The sequence below is a fragment of the Tursiops truncatus genome, chromosome 1 (genome assembly GCF_011762595.2).
Source record: "Tursiops truncatus isolate mTurTru1 chromosome 1, mTurTru1.mat.Y, whole genome shotgun sequence".
Classification (NCBI taxonomy): domain Eukaryota; kingdom Metazoa; phylum Chordata; class Mammalia; order Artiodactyla; family Delphinidae; genus Tursiops; species Tursiops truncatus.
Genome location: NC_047034.1, coordinates 36,598,697 through 36,622,093, shown reverse-complemented (window position 1 = coordinate 36,622,093; position 23,397 = coordinate 36,598,697). Strand labels below are relative to the sequence as shown.

At 51.9% G+C, this 23,397-nt stretch overlaps 1 protein-coding gene across 1 annotated transcript in view; it reads left to right on the top strand.

Moving 5' to 3' along the window:
• The first annotated feature begins 1,903 nt into the window (after window positions 1-1,903).
• PLXNA2 (plexin A2) overlaps window positions 1,904-23,397 on the top strand; it is a 221,460-nt gene continuing 199,966 nt past the window's right edge. The window contains exon 1 of the mRNA XM_033852877.2: window positions 1,904-2,571. The gene's annotated coding sequence lies outside the window, so the exon portion shown is untranslated. The remainder of the gene's footprint in view (window positions 2,572-23,397) is intronic.

Below are 23,397 nucleotides of genomic sequence, written 5' to 3'. Positions count from 1 at the left end.
ATTTTACCTTCCTTGCTCTTCATTCTAGGGTTGATTTCTGAACCACATGTAGGGAGGTAGTATTAGAAAATTATTTAAATGGTATTGTATTAAAATAGTCCCGAGATATGATTAAATTGTGGCAAAGGGAAGAGATGTAACCTCTTCCAGGGTCACGCAGCACTTGATTGAGAACCAGAAGGTCCTAATTTTCAGCTTCAAGCTTTATCGGTTAGGTATTTCCAACCCTACCACTGCCTGTCCTGGGTGGAGCTGACCAGATCAATGTTCCATGTATCAAACAAATAAGAGAAATGTTGCAAAATCTTCTACCATCTTCTTCAAATTATATTCCTTAATAAATTGTGGTTTATATTCGGTTTAACCAAAGATAGGGTGGTAGACAAGACTGTCTGGATGAAGAGACAAGATCAACTTATAAAGAGAAATAAATAATAATATAGGGTAACTTTTGATAATTGCCTGGAGGTGTGCCAACGATAAATGCTAAAGAAGTTCAAAGAAAAGAGTAGGAATGGATCAGGAAAGACAGCTTAGATTCTTTGCGGCTGCACAGGGCACAACAAGGAATAACCAGTGAAAGTCACAGTAAGACAAATGTCAGCTAATTAACAATGAGGAAGGAACTTTGGAAGAATTAGCTAATTTCTGTGACTGAAGTAAATCTTACATTTCCCCCCAATACTGTATTGAATGGGTGATTGTGCAAGACAACCGGTGAGTCTACATTTATTTTCCCTTTTTTTTTTTTTTTAAAGGCCCCTGCTGCTCTGAGAATTCCCTGCGACTCCCTTTAGGGTTTCCGGAGTGGTTTTTTTTCTTTCTTTCTTTCTATTTATACCACTGAGGACTGTGGCCACGAGAGGGCAGTAGAGGGAGCTCATCAGAATACTTGGATGTTTTGAGTAAACTCGCCTGTGCCCTAATCGGGAGCAGGGACTGCGCAGATCCTGCGAACTCGCTGGGATCTAGCTTGCAGGCCTGTTTCTCAAAGCCGCGTCCAGAGTCTACGGGGATACTGAGATTCTATAGGACATGGAAGCACTGGTCATAAAGACACCGAGGCATTTCCATTCAGAATCCAGGCACCTCTCACCTTAGGCTATTAAAATAAGTTTTTTTTACCGCCGCCTCTCTGATTCCCCTGCCAGATAGGCCCCCTAGGTCTGGATATAGAAAGCTCCCCACTGGTCCCCGCCTCCCCCGCTTGCCAGATGCCCAGGATCCCTCACAGAGCTGGAAGCTTGCGACTCAGAGCAAGGCTCATCTTCGCATTATAAAAATTATAATTAATAACAACTTCAAACCTCATTTGACAGCTTGTTGGCTTTTTGAGATTCACAAGCAGGGAAATTTGCTCGGGTAAATTCTGAGAGCCCCTTCTTAACCTCATCAGCCAAGGCCGGTTCTTCCCCACTCACCCCTCAGATTAAAGACGAAGAGAGAGATGTGCAGGATGTGCGCGGTGACAGGTGATGCTCAGGGAGGGGGAGCCCACGTCCCCACTGACCTCTCCCACTCTGCCGGCGTCCTGAGCTCCCCGCACCGGGGGTTCAGCCGGCCGGGCTCTTCAGGCCTCCACCCAAATCCCCAGGCCCCAGCAGGATTTGCGTTGCCCCCTTTGCCACTTAAGGTGGCGGGTGGGTCCGGGCTGAGCCGCGCACAGGGAGGCAGCGGAGCGGCCTCCCGATGCCCAACCTGATTCTCCTTTGTTGACAGCTGGCGGAGGAGGAAGACCGGGCGGGCGGGGGAGGGGGCAGGGGGCTGGCTGCGGCGCGCTGTGCCAGTGGCGGGCGCGGCCCCAGCCCGGGCGGGAGCGGCCGGCAGGGAGGGGGTTAACGCGCGCGGCCTCTATGATAATGAGCTGCATGGTAATATAGGGAGGCCGGCTCTCAGGGCTCCGCCGCCGCCACCACCGCGGGAGCCGGAGCTGCCGGGCGGAGCGTCCGCGCCAGACTGGAGCGGGAGGGCGGCTGAGCGCAGTTGCTGGGAATTTTTCAGCCGAGAGGGCAGGCGATCCAGAGAGAGACCCCGCAAGCTCGGGAGCGGTGTGGAGCGCGGGCGCCGGAGCGAGCGAAGCGAACCTCGAAATAGATCTGGAGAGCCAGGTTCCCGGAGGAAATGGGACTGTGAATGAACCCGGGAGCAAGAAGGGAAGGAAGCGCCGCGATTGCTGATGTCAGAGGAGCCCGGAAAGTCGCGCTGGAAAAATCTGAAGACAGCCGGGGCTCTGCCGCTTCCCAAGGAGAGACACCGCCAGCCACCCACCCCACGCCCCCTCGGCGCCTCCCGGTTCCCCCAGCGAGCCGGCGTCAGAGCCCGGCAGGGCTGTTACGGGGCGGCGGAGGACGGAGCGGCGCGCGGACAGGAGACCGAGGGGCCACTTCAGGAATACAGATAAGTGGCTGGGGGCTTGACGTGGATTTTAATGAATCTGGACTCCATGTGGATTTGGTCGTTCCCGTGATCGCGAGCTGCTGGCAGCGAGAGGGGCAGCGCGCCGGCCTCGGCAGCCGGCGGCCGAAGCGGCCGGATCGGGGACGGAAGGACAGACCGACGTCTCCGAGCTGGGTAAGCGGCGCCCTCCGCCCCGTCCCCCGAAGCGCGCTCGCCCCGCCGCGGCTCCCCCCGCGCCCTCCTCCGCGGCGTCCCGGCCCCGAACGCCTGGGCTCGGCTGCGGCCGGCGAGTCCCCGCGCGGGGTCGGCCACTTTCGCGGGCCGGAGCGCGGCGCGCGCGCGTGTGCCGGCTGACTCCCTGCCGCCGCCTCCAGCCCAGGCTTCCCCGCCGGAGCCCCGCTTCCCCGCTGGGCTGCTGGCGGGCGGCGCTCCACGGCGCGCTTCCACCGCGCACCTGCCTACAAGCTGAGGCTCGGGGAGCGCGGGGGCGGCGGGACTGTCCCGAGAGCTGCAGCCCAAAGCGGCCCTCTGAGGCACTGCACCGGCAGGAGGGCCTGGGCCACTGTGGCCGGCGCTCAATTTGGGGACGTTCACTCTGGTGCCGGAGTCCCTGGAGGCCGCTGGCTGATCCTTCGGAGCAGGGGACTTGGGAATCAAAGGGGAATGCCTCATATGCGCGGCTTCCAGAGGCTCAGGGAACGACACCAAGGCACCGAATGGGATAAGTGCCCCATGCCCCCTTCTGTGCGCCCTCGTGGTGAAGCACCCATAAGCACGATCCCCTGGTCTGAGCCTCAGGAGAGGGTTGGGTGTTGAAGGACGAGCTTATCCAGGGTCCGAGAGGCTCCTTATAAGCCCTTTTAGAATATTTTCTTTCTTGGGCTTCTTCTTGCCCCAACCCACAAGTGATGTAGGGATCTTAGAAAATTCTGGCCCTTTTTATCCATCCCACAGGTAGTCTCTGTAAATATGTTAATCATGGTCTTGATGGCCAAAGAGAGAAAGTCATCCGGAAACTGCCATCCCAGTTCCCTGACGAATGTCCACCTGTTTGGCATGACCTTTGCCCTAGAAGGAGCTACCTACTCAAACTCAGCTCGGAGGGATAGAGATACTGGGGGAGGTGGAAGTAAAAGACTTGGGGTTCAAAGTCAGTTGTCTCTAGAAATGAGAGCCCCATGAAGTGGGCAATGGAAATATGATCAGGTCTCCTGTAGGGTTCTAAGATCCTAGGGTAACAGTGGCAATCCTAGTAGTGGCTATACAAGGGACATAAGACAGGACCAGCTTGAGGCAGTGGCTTGGGGACCCAGTAGCTTGGAGGAAACTACAGAAATTTGGGGAGCCATTCATCCCCTATCCATGAGCACAGTGGACGGGGTTCATGAGCATCAGATCAAGATGAGTATCTGGGCTGGGCAGGGCTGGACGTCCTGGGAGCTGGGAGTCAGATTCAGTTCCCCCGCACACCAGTCCCCACACAATAGCAGGCTCCTGTCCTTCTGGGCTTCTTTCCCAGACCTTGAAACTTCACTCTCCCCTCTGGGCAGGTTTTGGATTCTGGGGCCTTCAACAGAGCGTCAGAGCCCAGGGAAGAGATAGCACTGGCTGGAGGAATTCAGCTATTCCTAACTGAAACGGACAACTTTTGTGCAGACACCCCAGAACACTCCAGGAGCTGCTAGCAGCCCTCTCTCCTCTGACCTCCTGGCAAGAGGAGAGAAGAATTCATTAATTTCCCCCTCCCCTCATCTAGCACCTTTTGAATTAATTACCTATGATCTCCCCTCCTTGGCCTGCAGGTGGGGTGGGGGGTCAGGTGGGAAGGTAGGGAACCAGGGAAACTGAGAGCAATCTGTCAAGATACCCTAGCGAGGTTGTTTTGCTTTTCCCTTCTTCCACCTGACATCTCCGCTTACGCCCAACCCTTCCTCATCCCGGAACCTGCCCTCACTGCCAGCATTACCTGAAAGAGTGGTTCCCCTCAGCCCTCTAGCCAACCCTCTTCAGGGACCCGCTGATAAAGGAAGGGCAGTGCAGACTGCCCTCTCCGCTCCCTCACTGTCCCAACAAATTGCATTAGGATGGGCCAAATTGGCTTGCAAAGCAGTTAAATGGAAATGACGTTTGGAGCGCTTGTGCAGTGGATATGCTGCTGCAGAGCAGCAGGGTGCGAGGCGGTGGAGCGCAGGCAGGTCCCCTCTGCCCAGGACCACGAGTCTGCCAAGGGGTTTCCACTTGGCCCTTCTCTTTGACAGGATGTAAGGACCAGGACCGGGGTCCCTCATAGCCTGGAGCAGGCCAGAGGGGAGCTGGTTGGCCTCTCAGCCCCAGTCTAAATGAGTAAATGGTGGTGTCCCATGTCCATCACCCCAAAGCAACCGTGTCATTACAAGGTTGGTAGCCCTGCTTTCACAGCTGCCCTGAATACCTACCCCTGTCCCCAAAGCACCAGGGAACATTCCCCCTCCAACCTTTTGATCATCCAAAGCTGCAGGTGTGATGGAGGTAAAAGTTCACCATCTGTTGTAGTGGAGTCTGTGCTTAACATGAGGTTAAAGAGAAACCCTTCGAAGAACAGCTACTTCTCTACCAGGCCCCTTTCCCATTTCCAAATACTTCTGGTGATTTTGTTCATCTTTATTTCATGGGCATGTTACAAGGAAACACACAAGCAGGATGGGAAACCAGTGACACAGTTAAATACACAAGGCAGCAGCTGGCAGCAGCCTAAACTCACCTGTTCAGGTATCATGAAATATTTATGGCTCTGGAGTTGTCACTGTTTGGGGGTTTTATACTCTCTATCCTGCCTCCTTTGCTATGGCTGCCTCTCCAAGATAAGGGGTTTGGTGCGGGAGGGGCGGGGGGGCAGACGATTTCCATCTCCAGCAGCGACCCCCCCCCCCCAGCTGTCTCCCTGCATTGCCACACAGCTGTCTCCATACACACAGACTGGGACCCAATATACTCTGTCCATCATGGCACAGCGAGAGGCGAGGAACTCCAAGCCAAGCCCCCACCCCACTCCCGTTCTGCTCATAAAGAGACCGTAGCATTGTGTTACTACAGTCTGTTAACTACGGATAAGTCAGGATTGTCCACAGGGAAAGTGGCAGAAGCAGGCTTTGAGGTGCCGTAGTTTTACAGCCTGTGCACACACCCCTCCCCCCAGCACTGCCACCCTCACCCAGGGCCAGTCTGTTATCAATTCATTATAAGTGAATATTTCTCCCCTTCACAGATGCTCTGTTCCAACAATAGTGAATGGAACTGATTCCCTTATGGGAAACAGTGTTTTTCACTTAGTTACAAAGATTTCATGCCTGATTAGAGTAAATGAGGGCTGGGGGTGTGTCCCCTCCTTGTCTGGTCATTTCTAAAGGTAAGCCCTGTGGAGACAGAGAAAGGCAGTTCTTCCCGGGGAGGGGACGGGCTGTGTGTGTCAAACAGCTGGTCCTAAGGGCCAGGAGGCATGCATGGTAAGAACAGGACACCCCCTTTCTCCCTGCCTTAGCCCTCAGGCTCTCCAGGGCCCTGTTCCTGGCCTTTGGGCATATGGAACCCCTACTGTTCCATCTGGGATTCAAGGGCAGAAATAGAGGCGAGAAAGTTCTTTGTTGGGGAGCAGTGTCCCTACAGGGCAAGTGTAAAGGGAGAGGAGGGAAGGGATGGGGGAGAGAGGAAAGAAAAGGCCCCAGCAGTGCACAGGCTGCTGCTCCCACAGTTGGTTAACCATTAACCCCTGCCCTGGCCTGGCCCTGTCTCCTGCTTGCGTGGAAGGATACTCTCAGAAACCCAGAGGAGCAGCGAGTGATCCCCATGCCCACCTCTCCCTGCCACAGGACATTCGCCATGTCTCCCCTCTCCCCTTCGGCCCCCAGCTCAGTCCTGGCCCCCACTCCCCCTTTTCTCTCCCTCTCCCCTGGCACCGGCATCCTCCTCCCAAACCCTGCCAGCTGTCCCTTCACCCAGGCTTTGCCAGTTGTTTGCCTGACAGCATGCACGTCCCACGGGGAGACAGGCAGACTAGGGAGGAGAGTGGATGGACGGGCTGAGCTGGGCTCACACAGGACTCCAGAGCCAGAGCTCTGAGCTCAGCTTATAGACTGCTTCAAACCTATACATCACCGCACGAGGCCCAAGTTTGCTTGGGGGATGGAGGCGAGGAGGGGCTTTTGGCCAAAGTTCCCTCTTCTCCGGGAATGCCTGATTTCCGCGAGGGTCCCTGCCTTGGCCCTCTGAGATAGGCCATTTTCTCTCCAAGGCCTTGTCAAAGCATTTCCAGCTCCTCCGACCTGGAGCCCTGAACTTCGGGGAAAAAAAAAAAAAAAACCAGCAGACGGACCAGAGATGCGGACCAAGATACAGGAGCGAAGGCATACGTGGCAAGACCCAAGTCAAGATGCAGAAAGTCACAGATAGGCGGAGAGAGGCAAGGTGACAGAAAAGGAAGATAAAGGCGGAAAGGCTGACAGTGTAAATGTGGCGAGAAGAGCTGAGAACAGACATGGAAGCAAGTGGGAAGGAACAGTCCAGGCCTGAGGGGCTCTTCTGGTCTTCCCAGGCCCTAAGGGGAGGCTCCTCTGGGCTGCATTGGGAAGCTGAAGTAGCAGGTTATCTCCACTAGAGGGGACTCGTGAAAACCAGGCTTGGCCCTAAACTGGCTTTTGTGCTTATTTGGGTTTTTTTTTTTTTTTTAAGAAGAAAAAAATAGTTAAGATATATTAGAAACTCCCAGCTGTCGCTACGCAGAGACCACAACTGGTAGGGTCCTTTCGCCGGTGGGACCTCTGGGCCCGTCTGGTTGCAGGGGAGCGGGAAAGGCGCCTGCAGCATTAGGAGGTGCAGTCCAGCATGGTGAGCAGCTCAGGGAGAGGCCTGCGTGGCAGGCAGGATGCACCTGGGGGTGGGAGACAGGAGGGGGCAGGCATTCTCAAGAAGTCCTGGCCCGCCGGCTGGCCTGGCCTGCCAGGAGGCTCTTGCCTTTCTTTATCAGCAGTAGAAGTTTTGGCGCATCCCCAAGGTACCTTCATAGGCCTTCCCTTCTCCCAGCTCCCTAAATGCGAATTTGCAAAACACTCTCAGGTGGTGGCAAAAGTGCTCCTGAGGAGACATTTTAAAAGAGACCTTTCAGGAACTGAACGCATGTCAACGCTGTATCACTGATTTAATCTTCGTCTTCATACTCTCTGTGGGAGCCTTTCTCTGAATTATAATTCCCCCTTTCATTTCAGCAGAGGACAATATGGAGAGAACAGAGTCCAGAGGTTTTTCTCATCTGAGGAGATAATAACTGTCTAACAGGGGAAGGGAAAAATCTTGAAGCTTGGGGATGGGCAGTGGGCCAGAAAGGAGCATCTCTTCAGATCTGATATTTAATCATGGCTTCCCTTTGGCTCAAATTTACCTGAGGTCAAAGCGGGAGGGGAGGGAGGAGAGAGCAGAGAAAAAAGAAAAACAAGATAAATGTATCATATTATGAAAGTCTAATCCTGCTTTTCCTTGGCTAAAATTACTTTCGGTATGAGAGATAAAGTGGAGTTGCCCTTGCAAAGTTCAACGTGTCTTTGAGAAGGAAGAGGCGGAGGAATCCTGGGGCTCAGAGTGACTAGCCGATGAATGAACCCCTCTCCTCTGTGACCCCCCAGCACAATTTCTCTCTGAAGCTTTGAGAGTGAAGATGGAGGCCCTGACTAAGGCACCTCCACTGCTTCTCTGCGCTGTCTGGGGAGCTAAACTTTTAGTATTTTTGTATCTACAAGCTTCCCTTCCCACCTTAGTGTCTTGTTTGGGTATGGAGGGATAGAAAAAAGAGGTGTCGAGCAGCTAAACAACTCCTCCGAGTTTAATCTTCATACGTGAATTGTTGCGCTTGTACTGAAAACAGGAATTGCCATCCATTGGGGTTTAATCAAGTAGAAATCCATCACTTATGCAGTGCTAGGAACGTGTAACACTTGGTACCAGGATGAAAAGGTAACAGATCCTACCTTTAAGACCCTTAAGAGCATCCTGGGGGGAGGGAGCATTACGTAAGCCATGTACCTTCACAGAAGTTTAATGTAAGGCAGAATGGAGTTAACAGTATGTCGGGAGTGTCAGAGGAAGTGGAGCTCCGGGAAGCTTTTGCTCTAGTCAACGGAAGGTGTAGGTTTCCAGGAGAGAGGCTCGGGTGTCTGAGAACTTCATAGCTCCCTGTCAAGAATGACTGTCTAACGCTCTCCCATATTCCTCACCCTCTCAGAAGTACCCCTATTTTTTTTTCCTCATCCTCCTCCACGGATTTCAAAATGACACCACTGTAGTTGTTTTCTATTAGTCAACATCCTAGAGCAAGATCTCCATGTAGCACCCTCCCAAGGGGTTTTCACCGTGTATTCTATGTAAATTGCATCCCTTTCCGGTCCCCTGGAGCTGGCCGCATGGACGCCACTGTGCTTCATCAGGAAACGTTATTACTCATCTGTATTCACATTGAAGTGTCTGGAAACCTGCCGTTAGTGCACCACATTTATCTGAAGGAACCCATTAAAGGGAACAAACCTGAGAGAGAAAAAATATTCGGCTTTTCCTCCTCACCATGGCTGAGCAGGAGAACGCCCTCCACGAGCCACCCCAAATTAAATTTGGGGCGGGGGAGACCTGGCACTGGGGTGGACAGAACCAGGATGCATGCTTGGGCTTAAAGAGGCCTTTGAAACCTTTGAAAGTCTGTGCTTTTTAAGAAGTATGAGTGTGTGTGTGTGTGTGTGTGTGTGTGTGTATTTCTGAAGAGAAGGAGTTTGTGATCCGCCCCCCGCAAACGTAAAGAACCACTAGACTCTAGTCTCCAGGGCCTTTTCCTAGCCTCAGTTTCTGCTTTCTGTTCTGGTGGTAGAATGAGGGCTTTAGGTGAGGAACTGTAACCCCAGTGCCTTCCCCATGTCCCCAAGTGGTAGATGACTGACTCTTAGAGTAGACAAGAGAAATCCAGGGACAAAATGGCTCAGAATGTCAGGGAACCCAGGTGTCATAATTGCTCTGCAAATATGGACAGGTCATGGCACTTTTCTGAGCAGGAGGCAGGGCAGAGGACTCCTCCCTGTAAGGGATGGAGGGTGGAAGGTTCAGGAGGAGAGGAAGAGGTGGGTGAGAAAGCCCTGCCTGCCCTGTAGAGGCAGGAGGACCAGCGGGCAGACAGAAGGGACAAGAGGGGATGTTGCCGCTTTGAAGTGGTTTCCTGCTTCATAAAAGCGAAAGGCCTCAGCTGGGCTGGGTAAATATTACGTTGGCCTCTGACCTCCCACCTCCCCAGATTGTTCCCCCAGCTTCCCATTTTTTTCTCCTGAGCTACAAACATACCTGAGGGAGAAGAGCCTGTTCTCTGAACTTGGGTGTTCTCAGCGGGAGCCCTGGCCAAAGCCAGACAGGAGGACAAGGCTCCTCCCCTGTGCCCAGACCTGAGAGCCTTGTGGGTCAGCCAGCGCTGCCAGGTCTGGGTCCCTGCTCCACGCTGGTGGGTGGTGATGTTTTCCAGGAGAGAGGCGGTCAGTCCCCTGACAAGACTAGCCCTCTACCCTCACTTCAGCGGCCCAGACCTTGCTGGCAAGTCCCTTGATTCTCTGTGAAATTAAAACTGACACCACTAGGGTTTTTTCTGCTAGGCAAACACCCCCTGAAGTTTATCCAGAAATTAACAAAATTCAAGTCTAATGCCCCCCTCCGAGTGACCCCCCAGGGTGTGAAGCCCTTCAGGTTCTGGGCCCAAGAACCCAGCTGTGAGAGACTTAGAGAAAACCATCTGAGCCACTTGTGAAGCTGGGAAGTCACGCCCGGCACCCTCCCGCAGGAGGCTTAGTCCAGCCAGGAGGGGTCAGAACAGATGGTCAGGAAGAGTCTGGCGTCAGGTTAAGGTCCTAATGCATGGGAACAAAGGGCCTTCCTTCACACTTGTAGCTCTTCCCTCTTCCTAAAAGCTTTCTCACCTGTTGAACAGTGTTCACCCTCCATTTGCTCCTGGGCCCGGGAAGGAGATAAGAGGGAGACAGAAGACACTCAGGGAGAACTGCTGCCTGCCCCGCACCAGCACCTCAGTTTCTTCATCTGTACAATGGGAATGAATGCTTTCCGTGACTCCCCAAGCGCCCTCAGTTGCCCTTGTTTCTGAAGCCGTGCATGGGAAGATAGTGTTTGGGCATTTGGAAAAATGACAATTGTTGCAAATGTGTAAAATTATTCTAAAATTTAGAGCAGGAGTACAGCCAAGCTAGGGGTGTTTTTCTCCTCTCTCTCTCTCTGTCTCTGAATTTGTTTGGAATTTTCTGAGAAAAAATAAGATTTTTATTTAAAGAAAATCTGTGTGCTAAAGGTTTTGATATGTAAAAATAGATGAAGGGCTAAAGATTCAGTGAAGACTGGAAACTGAGAGGAAAACCAATGGTGATCCTGGCACTGGGGCCACATGCATGGTTTGGGGTTAGCACTAACCAGTGGGGCTGGAGTTTGAATTCTGAATTTGCTACCCTTGGGGCTTTGATGCCTTCAAGTCTAAGAGGAGAGATGAATGATACTGTCACAGAACTGGTAAGCTGGCATTTTTCTGGGAGTCAGCCTCCCATGGCAGGGCAAGGGGCGGAGCTGACGGACCCCTAGCTGCCTGCCTGCAAACAAGCTTACATCTCTCTGCAGAGAGAGCTCCTAGGAGTATGGATATGAATGGGATGGACACAGCATGAAAAGCATCAGCAGGAACTGGGGCCAGAGCCCCAGCTGGACCCTGGAGCTCAGGGATTAGATCCTTGGCCAGCGCTGACCCCTGGGCAGAACATAGCAAGATGTCTGGGGAGAAGCATCAGCTATCTTGTGCTAGCCCAAGAAACTCCCCCAGGCCTTCCCTGCTGCAGCACGGAGCCTTGCCCTTGTTGGAAGCACAGAGCATGGGAAGGGGGCAATGAGAGGAGGGGAGCCCTGTGCCTTAGACAGCACTGTCCAAGAGCCAGCGGTGGAAAATGAGTGTGACAAGATGCCTTGAGTTTCTTTTCTAGAATATTATGAAGAAAACAGTTTGAATTACAAAAGAACGGGTGTTATATGTAGAATACTTGAGAAATGTTTCTGAGGATTTGATAACAGCTTTACCCAGCCCCACATCATAGATGCGGCAGCCGAGTCCAGCCTGGGAGAGTAGACTGCCCTGCGTCACACAGTGAGTGGCCAGTCATGGTGTCCACCTGTGAGGAGGTCTGTTTGCCCCGGCCTGGCCCAGCACACTCTCCCCACGTGCCCATGTGGCCACCTTCTCTTTCCATTCTCTCATTCCCCAACCCTGTGCTCAGCGCTGTCCCCATCTCTCTCCCTTGGGTTTGAGCGGGCGTCCCCAAGAAGTGACGTCTCCCCTGCTCTGCCAGTCCGCCGGCCCTAGGACACCCCCATCCCTCTCTGTGGCGCTGGGCAGTGTGTAGAAAGGCCCCCCTGCCTTAAGTAGCTCCAGCCAGCTTTCCTCCATCCACCGCAGGCCTTGCTCTTTTCAGAGTCAATGGCCCTGGCAAAGCCCAGCCACCCCTCCCTCCCCAGAGGCAGCGTGGGTACTGCTTGTGTGGCGGTCTCTATAGGCTCTGCATTCACAAGTTGAAGAGGGTGAGACAATGACCCGAGCAGCCGCCTGCAGACTGTGCTGGCTGGGAGGCTGCCAGAGCGGGAGGTGGGAGCCTGGGCCGGCCAGGGTTTGCCTACCACGCACCTGCGAGCTTTCTCAGGCAGCCGTGGCTGACCCAGAGGAGATGCGAGGCGGAATTGGGATCCAGAGGACCTGGTCCAGGCCACCTGATTGGCTTCTACCACAAGCCCCCAGCCTCCTTGGCCAAGGTTTCCGCCAGCTGTGTAGTCACTACAGGCCTGGAGGAAATAGCAGGGCCCTGGCTCCTGAGGGCCATTTGTGGCCTGAGGACAGGAAGAGGCAGGACACTTGTCCAGGTAGAGACAAAGAGGCCGCTTCACCAGGAGCCTGCCCAGGCAGAAGAAAGGTACTGTTCACTACTTGCAAGGAGATTGGCGTTGGCATAACATGATTTACTTTGCACACATGTTTGTTGAATATCTACTATGTGGCAAGTATTATGGGAGGGAGGCCAGTGGCTATCGTGGCTCTTGAGAACCTTCCAGTGTGGCAAGGGGAAAAGGGGATACACACCAATAATGGTCATGCAAGTTAAGTGTTGCAGGAGCCCAGGAGAGAGAGATGAACCAGAGCCATGCAACCCAGAAGGGGCCGTCTAGGGAGGGAATGGGCTCTACATCATTTGGGGAATTCAAGCAGAGACTGGAAGATGATGACCAGGTCTCAAGAAGGGATTCCCGTGTGGAAGGTATAAGAGGGATGGCTGAGGTCCCCACCCACGTCCCAGTCCTCTAACCTTGAGTCTTTCTTTTTGCTGCTCAGTGAATTCAGTGGAGGAAAAGGCTCTTTTGAGAAGTGAGGATGAGTGTCAGGTCCGTGAGAATGACCCACAGCTGCAGGCCTAAATTCCACAGTAAACAGAGCTGGTTCTCACACCTTCATCCCCGTGACTCCCCTCGGAGCGGGGTGCCAGGAAGGCTGGGCTGGGATAAGCCCTGGCCTCCCCTGGAGCCAGAATTGTCCTAATCGTGTTAAAATGAGCTCTCGGTCTACAAGCAGGGGCAGACCCGCGTGCGCTGAGACTTGGTCAGCTCTCTGCCTGCAAAGCTCTAACTTCTAATCATTGTCATAAACAGGACGGAAGCAGCTGCTCACTCCAGTCTATTATCAGCTTGGTTGGAGACAGAGAAATTTAAATGGCAGTGAGATGCTTAGCAGAGCAACGAAAAGTCGGTGTTAAAAATAAAGAAAGCGAGACAGCTTGTTTCATCGAAATAGAAGGGTTATTAAACAGCCCTAAATTAATCAGTGATCTGCCAGGGTTGGGAATCAGAGCACCGCAGAGCCAGGGTAGAGAGCTGGGAGAAGATGGGGGACAGCAAGTTAGAGGCAGGTAGGAGCTGCCTGCGATCTCAGGCCAAGCTGCAGGGATTGTGGAAGCAAGGTCTTCAGAAGGGGAGTCGGCAAATAGTTTTCTGCGCCACTGACAAGAGCAGGTTGGGTGGGGAGGGGATGTTGGTAGGCCAGCCTCTCCCCCTACAAAGCCCTGCTTCTGATTTCTTTCCATCTGCCACCACCCATGCCAGCCCTTGGGCCATCTCCAGTCCTCAGCTCCTCCCCAGGGCTGGGCAGGAGCTAAGTGGCATTCGGTGGAGGGCCACAAGCTCCCAGCCTGTCTTCTTCCTCTCTCGCAGGGTGTCCCCAAGAACTCAAGCCTGAGTTGAGCTCCTTGCACTGCACTCCCGTTCTGAAAGAGTGGGGACAGTATATCCCAAGTATGGCCAGAGGCTGGCTTGCCTGCAGGGAGGCTGATCTCTGGAGTCAGGGGTCTGTCCTTGGTGATATCACTTGGACTCCAGCCAGAAGGGCAGCAGGGAGACAGGTGTAACTCCAGGAGCCCCAAGTCCAAGGCCCACTTCCACATCAGGTACCTTCTCCAAAATATTTCACCTCAGGTCTACCTAAGTCTCACCGGTGAAGTGGTGATGCTGACCTGTTCTCTCTCTCACAGGCTTGCATATGGGGGTACATTAATGGGATAACATACATGAAATTCTTAGTCAACTATAAGATCGCTGCACAAATGCTAGTTTATACTACAGCGGAGTCCCTTGGAGACTCAGGACAAAACATCAAAAAGACTTCCCAGAGGGCGTGACGGAGGTCTGGGGGAAGCGGACTTGCTGGTACCTGGGCGGAGCCACGGGAGGGGAGACCGGCCAAGCACGTCCCTGAGCACTTGTGCTCCTGCCAGGCTGGGCAGCAAGTTGGATCTTGAATCAATCACTCCAGGAGCATTTTCTCTGCTCTTTGACCTCAACATTCTTTCTCCTCCCGCCTCCCAGCCTCCTGCTTCCCTCCTGGCTGTTTACCCTTTTCCAGGCTCCTCTCTCACACCCCATTCATCATAGGGGGCCAGATCCTCACTCGAAAAGTCTCTCATCTCCCGCCCAGGTGGCCGCACGCTACATTGGTCTGCGTCTCCCCCTCTCCCCCCCAGCACATTCTTCTCCTGGGGTCAGCTTCCCCGATAATTGTGCCCTCCGCTTCTCCCGCAAGGGCCTGAAAAGTCTCTTCTTGCCTCCCTGCTCACCCAGGTGCTAAGGGTCCTTCAGGCTGATGCACTACATTTTGGCACAGACAAGCCCCATAAGTGGACACACCTCTGCCCAGAGTGCCCGCCGCCCCAAAGTCTCCATGTGTCTCTCTTAACCAGCGCCACCCGCAGTTCCCTTGCTCCGTTGAGTGTGTGCGAGTGTGAATGCGCCTGTTACTTAAGAGAGGCTGCTTGACAGCTCAGGATCTTTTCTGCAAAAGCTCAGAGTCTCAGACAAAGAGAGAAAAATAATAGAAACTGAAGGTGGGAAGGTACAGGGTGGGGACACAGCCTGCTTAAGAAGCTTCCTTATAAAAAGGAGTTACAGCTTTTTATTCGAAGGGAGGCTGTTGATTCAGAAAAACCCCAGAAAGGGACTTCCGTGGTGGTGCAGTGGTTAAGAATCTGCCTGCCAGTGCAGGGGACACAGGTTCAATCCCTGGTTTGGGAAGATCCCACGTGCCATGGAGCAACTAAGCCCGTGCACCACAGCTACAGAGCCTGCGCTCTAGAGCCCATGAGCCACAACTACAGAGCCCACGTGCCACAACTACGGAAGCCCACGCACCTAGAGCCCATGCTCCACAACAAGAGAAGCCACCGCAATGAGAAGCCCGCGCACAACAACCAAGAGTAGCCCCCACTCGCCGCAACTAGAGAAAGCCCACGTGCAGCATTGAAGACCCAACGCAACCAAAAAATTAATTAATTAATTAATTAAAAAGAAAAGCCCCAGAAAGAAGGAGAGGTAGGGAAGATAGCAGAGAGGAATTTCATCTGACGTGCTGACCAAACCCAGAGGAAGAGCCCCCCAAAATGTGGAGCTCAGCCCGTACAAACAGTTCTCAGCATCTCCTCGTCCTACGGGCCAGCTTTTCTCTCTTCTCCTTTCCTTCCTCTTTCCTTCCAGGGGCACCTGGATAAATCACCCAGAGTGGCAGAAGTGGCCTTAAATCACTCTCAGGGCCCTGAGAGGAGGGGGTGTGCCCTGGGTAGCATGGGGCCCCGGGGGACTGGAGGAATGGCTGCTTAGAACCAGCAGCACCCAGTTTCTCCCCAGAAGCCTGGGTCTGGGGAGCTGGGAGCTGGGTCCCCAAGCTCCATGCACAAGAACCACCCCGTCACCTGGCTGACGCCACCATCCAGGGCAGACACTGTTGCCAAGGAGATGATGCCCTTGTACAGTGTTTCTCCAAAAACAGAAATAAGAGTAACTGGTGTTTATTCAAAACTGTGGCATTTACAAAACACTTTCACATCTCTTTTCTCATCAGTTCTCACCACAACCCTGTGCGGTGGCCTTTTACAGTTGAGGAAACTAAGACTCCAAAAGGTTAAATAACATGTTCAAGGTCAGGGAACTAGTAAGTGGTAGAGCAAGACTTGCGCCCAGGTCTGCCTCCGAAGCCTCTGCATCCGCTGCCCGGCAACATGTGTCACAGCGATTTGACCTCCTCATAGGACAGCCCTGCTCCGAAACCTTCCTGGAGGGATCTCACCCCACCCACTCTGCTTTTGATCACTTTATGTTGTCCATTTATGATTACGTGCTTTTCATGTGATCGATGATAGCGTATGCTTCACGGCTTCTTGCCAAGACATTTCCTGCACCAACCCTGTTTGCATGGGGCATTCTTCAAAGGAGAGCTGGCATCTCCTCACTCTTCTCCATCCTTCTCCCCACCTTATCCACCTAGCCAATGACATTTGCTCTTCACCCAGTGGGCTCAAGACGAACAACACAGCCAGGATCCTTCCCAAATGGTTCACTCCCTTCTTCACTACCTCCCAAAGATCAGTTATGACAAATCATTGAGCCAAGTGTATTTCAGCCATGGCTTAGAGCAGCCTAGCAGGTGAGAAAAACATATGAGCATCCCCCCTTCCCTCTCCCCTGCTCTCCATGATTCAGACTGAGTGCAGTACTGAGTAAAAGGCATCATGCTACCCCTGTACAGGATGCCAAAGATGCCCTCAAAGAGCCTCTACTGCAATGGGAAGATAGGATAGTCACATGAAAAAGAGAGCCTACACTACCATGCAATCAATGTGTGCTAGAAATAGCAACTTTTGACTTTGGAGGAAAGACAGGCGTTGGGGACAGGGAGCGCCTAGAGGCTTCCTGAGGTTTTGAAGAATGGACAGGGTTTAGACAGGCAAAGAAGAAAGTGGAGATGGGCATTCCAGGGAGAGGGGACCACGGAGATAAAACCGCGTGAGGTGTTTCGGGGACTCGGCAAATGAACCAGTTTGTTAGGAGTGGGGTCACCCGGGAAGAGGTAGGAAGGGAGGCCAGAGAAAGACAGAAGAGCCAGCTTGGGAGGACTTGAACTTGGGCACTGAGCAGTCCCGAGTCTGTCTGGGCAACAGCAGGGAGCCAAGGAAGGTGTTTTCTAGGTGGATACCATACTTTGGCCCTATACCTGGCAAAGTTAGTCAAAGGTAGTCCTCTGACACACAGGAAATGAAGCCGTACGAGGCACACCTTGCAGGAAATCTATGGCTGCATCTTAGAGGCCAATGGCCTTCACTGGGGCCCATCACAGTGGCAGACCTGGATGGTGACTGTGACTGTCTTACATGCACATTTTCAGGGAGGCAACGCCAGGCTTGCTAGTAAAGAGGACCACTCTTTTGAACTTGGGGGAATCGCAACTTCTGGAAACAGCGTTAAAAAATGCACCTTGACCTGGCACTAATGGCTGCTCTCCCTGACGCAGGACAAGGCAGCAGCAATGGGGAGTGCCCCTTGTCCCTAGAGCCTTTCAGTGGCTGCCATGGGGCAGAAAGCATGAGGGTCTGCAAGAGAAACAGGAAGTGCTCTCACCTGGGGACTGCTGGGGGCTGTTAAAATTCTTCTTCAAGAGGAGAAAGATAGGACAGCTTCCTGGAAAGTAAGTGGCGTTTAGGGCCATTCCACAGCCTGAGAGCTGGGATAAATGTCTAGGGCTTTGTTTTTTTACTCCCCCCTCCTTTTTCTTCCTCCCCCTTCCCCCCCACTGGTGAGAATTGGAGCTGTGTCACTATTCTTTGAAAACATTGCAGTTAATGACAGCATAATATGCCGTTATTTGGAGTAACTGTAATTTATTTAACCCCTTAGTTGGGTACTTTCTACCCTGTTTCCTGCTCTCCTGCCCCATTTCTATCTCAAAGTCCTTAGCTCTTCCTTGTACAGTAAGCATTGGGTGAGAAGGCAGGAGAGATACTTCCAGGCTCCTCGGAAAGATCATGTGGAATTCCCCTGAAAGGTGACTGCCAGCCAGCAAACCTCTTGCCACAAAACACCCATGGACTCCACCTTGTAATGGATAACTCAGCCCTGGCCACCTCCATCCTCAGCCCTGCTTCTTTACCAAAATAAAATGGGAGCCTCAAGTCTTGACTTTAAAGTAGAGTACTTGCCAAGTCTTACTTAAAGTTCTCATGAGTCTTCCCAGATTAGGGGCAAGAGGGTTTGGTTGAAAAATAAATTCTAAATATCTAGGTGATGTGGAAGAGTGGGGAAAGCATGGGTGTCAGAAAGTTCTGCTTCCTAGCAGAATGATGCTAGTTACTCAACCTCCCTGAGATTCCATTTTTTCATCTGTGAAATGGGGAGAATAATACCCATCTTGCGGAATAATCACAAAATTACCCGTTGCGTATGCAAAGAATCTAGCAGTGTACCATATAGCAGGTGGTTAATAATTAATAATAATGATAGCTGCTCCTTTTTATTATTTTTGTCGTGGAACACAAATGGAAATTGCTATCATTATGCTATTCGTGACCCTTCTGGTATGAGGAGTTCTAACGTAAATTTGGACTTGATTTAGCAATGCTAGATCCCCACTTTTATTCCTTTGCCAGACTTTGGAAGGAGCCTGAAAACTCCCCTTCCTGTCCTTTAATCCCATAATGCCTACCAGCAGAGCAACCCCATCACGAGGATGGTATGCGTATGGTCTGGCTACAGTCAGGGGACAAGTGGGGTCACCTTTCTAGGGGCCCCATAGTGCAGAGGGCAGGCGCGCCCCCAGTGCCCACAGCTTGGAGCCTCAGAGCCCTGCTAAGTCGCAGAAATTCTTTCTGCCCCAGGGGTGAGGTAGTCATGGCAAGGCTGGGCTGCACCATCCCCTAGAGGGGGTTGAAGAGGGCAGAGCCCACGGAAGGAGGAGGGAGGAGGGGGGGCAGGCCGGCAGCTGCTTGAAATTGATTGCTCTTGTAGTTTAGTTTATACCATGGGCCCTCTCCGCGCTGCCCGGGTGGCGACCTTTAGATAATAAAGGGAATTCTGGGAGATTTCTGACAGGCCCGTGACATATGGGGCAGGTCTGCAGGGTCAGGCGGTGTATCTCCCTGCTCCCGGCCCCAGGGTAATGAATCTTGTTTTGACTTGGCCAAGCCAACCCAGCCAGCACCCGAGAAAGGAGCCCAGCCCCTCCCCCTGCAACCCTTCAAATAAGCGCCTGTCTTTGGAACCCTTCATAATTCAGGGAGACAACTCCAAACTTTTATAGCCTGTGAGAGGAGAAGACAAACACTGGATGTTTTGCTAAGGCCCTGGGAGAGCTGGTGTGGTTTCCAGGGCTTGAGCAGAGCCCACTGGGAGACCTGGGGAAAAAAAGCTACCAGAAAACCCTCCCTGATGTGAAGAGGCAGTGGTCCCTGGACAGGCCAGAGAAGGAGCTGGGGTGGGAATGGAGGGCGATGGCTCCCTGGGAGTCACAGAATATCCCCTGTGTCCTTGGGGTCTGGCAGGTGACACATGGACTCTTCTGGGCAGCAGGAGGAGGGGGCAGGGAGGCAAAATGGATAGGAACTCTGCAGGCCAAGCACGAGAGGTGAGAGGCTGGCAAAACCCAGTTCTAGTCCCACCGGGGCCAGAGCTGGGAGAGGCAGAACAAGTGCATTCTCGGGGCCACTGTGTTTAGCTGGGTGAAAGGGGAAGCATGTTTTGCTGCCTTTGGTTCTCACAGAGATGTTGAGAGATCTACATCTCGAAGTGTGTTGGCCCTGTGATGGCTTCTACCCAACCCCTCGCCACAAACACCCGTTTCTTTCAAGGAACAATTCCCAAGCCAAGATGGTGGAATGCATCACTCCTCCCAGCTACATTAGTTTGCTAGGGCTGCTGTCACCAAGTACCACCAACTGGGTGGCTTAAACACCAGGAGTTAATTGCCTCACAGTCTGGAGGCCAGAAGTCCAGGTGTGGTTCCTTCTCATGGTTGTGAGGGAAGGGTCTGTCCCAGGCCTCTCTCCTTAGCTTGCAGATGGCCGTCTTCTCCTTGTGTCTCTTCACATGTCTTCCCTCCATGCCTATCTGTCTCTGTGTCCAAATGTCCCCTTTTTATAAAGACACTGGTACTTTTGGGTTAGGGCCCACCCTAATTATCTCATATTAATTTAATTACCTCTATAAAGACCCTGTCTCCAAATACAGCCATGCTCTGAGGTTGCAGGGCTTAAGGCTTCAACATATGAATTTGGAGGGTGCATGAGAGCGGGAGTGCCTTGCCCACCGTGCCATCTGAGACACAGAGACCCCATCTCTGTCATGCACTCATGTGGGATGCAAGGGCCTTGCTTCCACCATCTGCCTGAGCAGAAAGCCACACACAGTGGCTTGGTCAGCAGCCCTCTCACCGCCTGGAATATGAGTTCTTCCCTTACTGCTGATCAATGTTAGGGCCTCCCCAAATTTCCTTCACTTAGTCCTTGGTTATTGGAGATTAGATCTGATTTATCCACCTGTGGGAAAAAAAATTGCATGGAAGGACAAGCAGGGAATCTCCCTTCTCATGGTGAGGGAAGTGACTGGGTAGCTGTTGTTACCAAAAGTTGCCTGGACATACCGTGGGGGGATGCGGGAGGGGTGGGGAGCATTGTATCGTCTATTGCACTTTCTCAGGAAAGATGCCAAGAGGCCATGTAGGCAGAGGCCCATTTTCCTTCTCTTTCGCCCCTCACCTCCCTTCCATCTCGCTCTGGGGCGAGGTGTAGCCACTTAGCTTCGCATAACAGCACTGAGTCTGGGGGAAAAAATGACATTCGATTAATGAAACAAACGCAGCTGGTATAGCAGTGACATCTAAATTGTTCCTTTGGTCCCGTTATTTTCTGTGGGAAATTCTCCCTCTGCCCACCTCCCCCTCCTCTTTTCCCTTTAAATCGCGTGCATAAAATACGCTAATAACAATCTTGGTGTCTGTGCCTGAGTGACAGCTGAAATAAGAAAAAGACTAATCGTACCTCCTGCAGCCCTGTCACATGGAGATTAAAGGAGTCTCTCTCCCACCCCCTGCCTCCCCACCACCACCTCTCTCTCCCAATCTCTCCCCTCTCTCTGGTCTCTTCTCAGTGAGCATCATGGGCATTTGAATAATATATTATAGACGCCATCAGGGTGACAGTGGGGGAAAAAATCAGCTCAAACCCATGATTACTCCTTCCATCTAATAATTATTTAAATACCAGATAACTCCTTTCACTCTAATTGAGGCCTTCCAGCTGTCGGTGTTACCCGCGGCCTCTGCGCTTGCCCTGGCATTCACCTTGTGCTACTCAACGTGCCTGGACTACCTCTGAGGTCGCTGTTCGACAGAGTGACACTTGGAATGTTCATGTACAACCCCAAAGATGACACTATGACGGGTCCTTCAAGATCGTTCCATCCACAGGGGATGAGCCAGGGCCCCAGCCTTGTGCATTTAGACATTTTATCCTCATAGACTTTAATTCATAGAAATCCTATACCAAAGGCAGCCTCTTTGGGTCACTGGGACCAATCCCCTGCTTCTCAGTAAACATATTCCTCAACAGCTGTCAGGAAAATTCAATGTCAGAAAATTCCATAATCTCCTTGGCAGGATGCCCCAGGGATCCTCTCTAGATAGGATGTCCCCCTGGATATCTCACTCTAGTCCCTTCGGCTGCATTTCTAAGTCTTTGAGAAAAAGAAAGTGCCTGTGCTTGGATAACATCTGACCTGTCTATGGGGTTGTCTACAACCCAGAGGCATATGGTACAGGACACCTTAGCCCCCAAGTCACAGTATAGGTGCCATTCTTGTGTGTGACAACTGCCTGGACCTGCCTGGCCTGGAGGAGGTCATCCCCCCAACACAGAAGGGAGCCATTCTGGTGTCCCTTTCACTCCCCTGCCCCTTAATCCGCTCATCCTTGAGTCTGCCCTGCACACCACCTCCCTGTCCAGGCCCAGTCCCAGGCTCACTTCTGCCCATCAGGGGGCCACCACGATCAAAAGGCACCTTCTTTCCCCAAAACAGGGCACCCTCGAGGCAGAACATAACTGACTCCCTGGACTCTTTTGCCTACAGCAGAGGAAGCAATGGACCTTTGGTCACAAGGTCTAGGTTCTGATGGAAGCCTGTCCCTGAGTCATGTTGGGTCACCTTGGACAATCTGTTTTCTTTCCATAGGCCTCAGTTTCTTCATTTAAAAAAAAAAGAAGTGGACTGGAGTAATTTTACAGTCTGCTTCAGTGCTGGTCTTGAATTCCTGCTTTAAAGGTGCCACTAATAAGAAGGGAAAGCTGGGGGAGAAGATGGACCTTTCCCTGCCCTGGGAGAGGGAAGAGGTTGGGGTGAAGCCCAGGAACAGGTGCTAACTCCTCTGACTTCACAGCGCTCATTTTTTGTTTGTTTGTTTAATTGAAGTATAGTTGATTTACAATATTGTGTTAATTTCAGGTGTATGGCAAAGAGATTCAGTTTTTTATATATATATATATATATATATATATACTTTTTCAGATTCCTTTCCATTATAGGTTATTACAAGATATTGAATATTGTCCCCTGTGTTTTACAGTAAATCCTATTTTATATATATTAGTACTGTGTATCTGTTAATCCCATACTCCTAATTTGTCCTTCTTCCCCTCCCTTTTCCCTTTAGTAACCATAAATGTGTTTTCTATGTCTGTGAGTATGTGTCTGTTTTGTATATGGATTGATTTATTTTTTAGATTCCACATATAAGTGATATCATGTACTATTTGTCTTTCTCTGTCTGACTTACTTCACTTAGTGTGATATTCCCTAGGTCCACCCACATTGCTGCAAGTGGCAATATTTCATTCTTCTTTATGGCTGAGTAATATTCCATTGTATATATATACCACATCTTCTTTATCCATTCATCTGTTGACGGACACTTGGGTTGCTTCCATGTCTTGGCTATTGTAAATAGTACACAGCCCTCATTCTCATACTTACCATTTGGATCCTGGCTATGTGAGCCACCTAGTAGGTGCGGTTGTATTAATAGGCATGTTTTACTGTTATTGTTATGAAAACTGTCACAGCCAAAATGGTGCTGGTGATGACAGTGCAGGTGGTGGTGATAATGATGGTGACAGTGATGATAGAATGATGGAGGATACTGATGATGGAAGAGCTACAGATGGGTCCAAGAGTGGGAGCTCTACCATCATGAACTTTTACTCAGTTTAGCAAAATTGTATCCTGATCCTAACTCCTCTTCCTACCTCCTCCTCCTTCCTTTTGCAATAAGGGAGGCCAAGTAAGCATAGAGGCATATTCCCCCAGATCTCCTAAAAAAGGCCACAGGGCGGGTCACAGGGAGGAAAGACTCTGGCACCGAGCTGAGCTGGAAATGCCTAATTGTCGTTTCTTCCCTGCTCTGCCCCTGTTGCCTACAGCAGCTGATCAGGAAGGTATTAGATGCCTTCACTAGCTGTCACCAACACCTGCCTCCTGAATCCTGATCGGGGAGATGGTGTCACCAGGCCCTCCAAATAAAATATTTAGTGACACTTGCTTCCCAAAGAGGAAAGC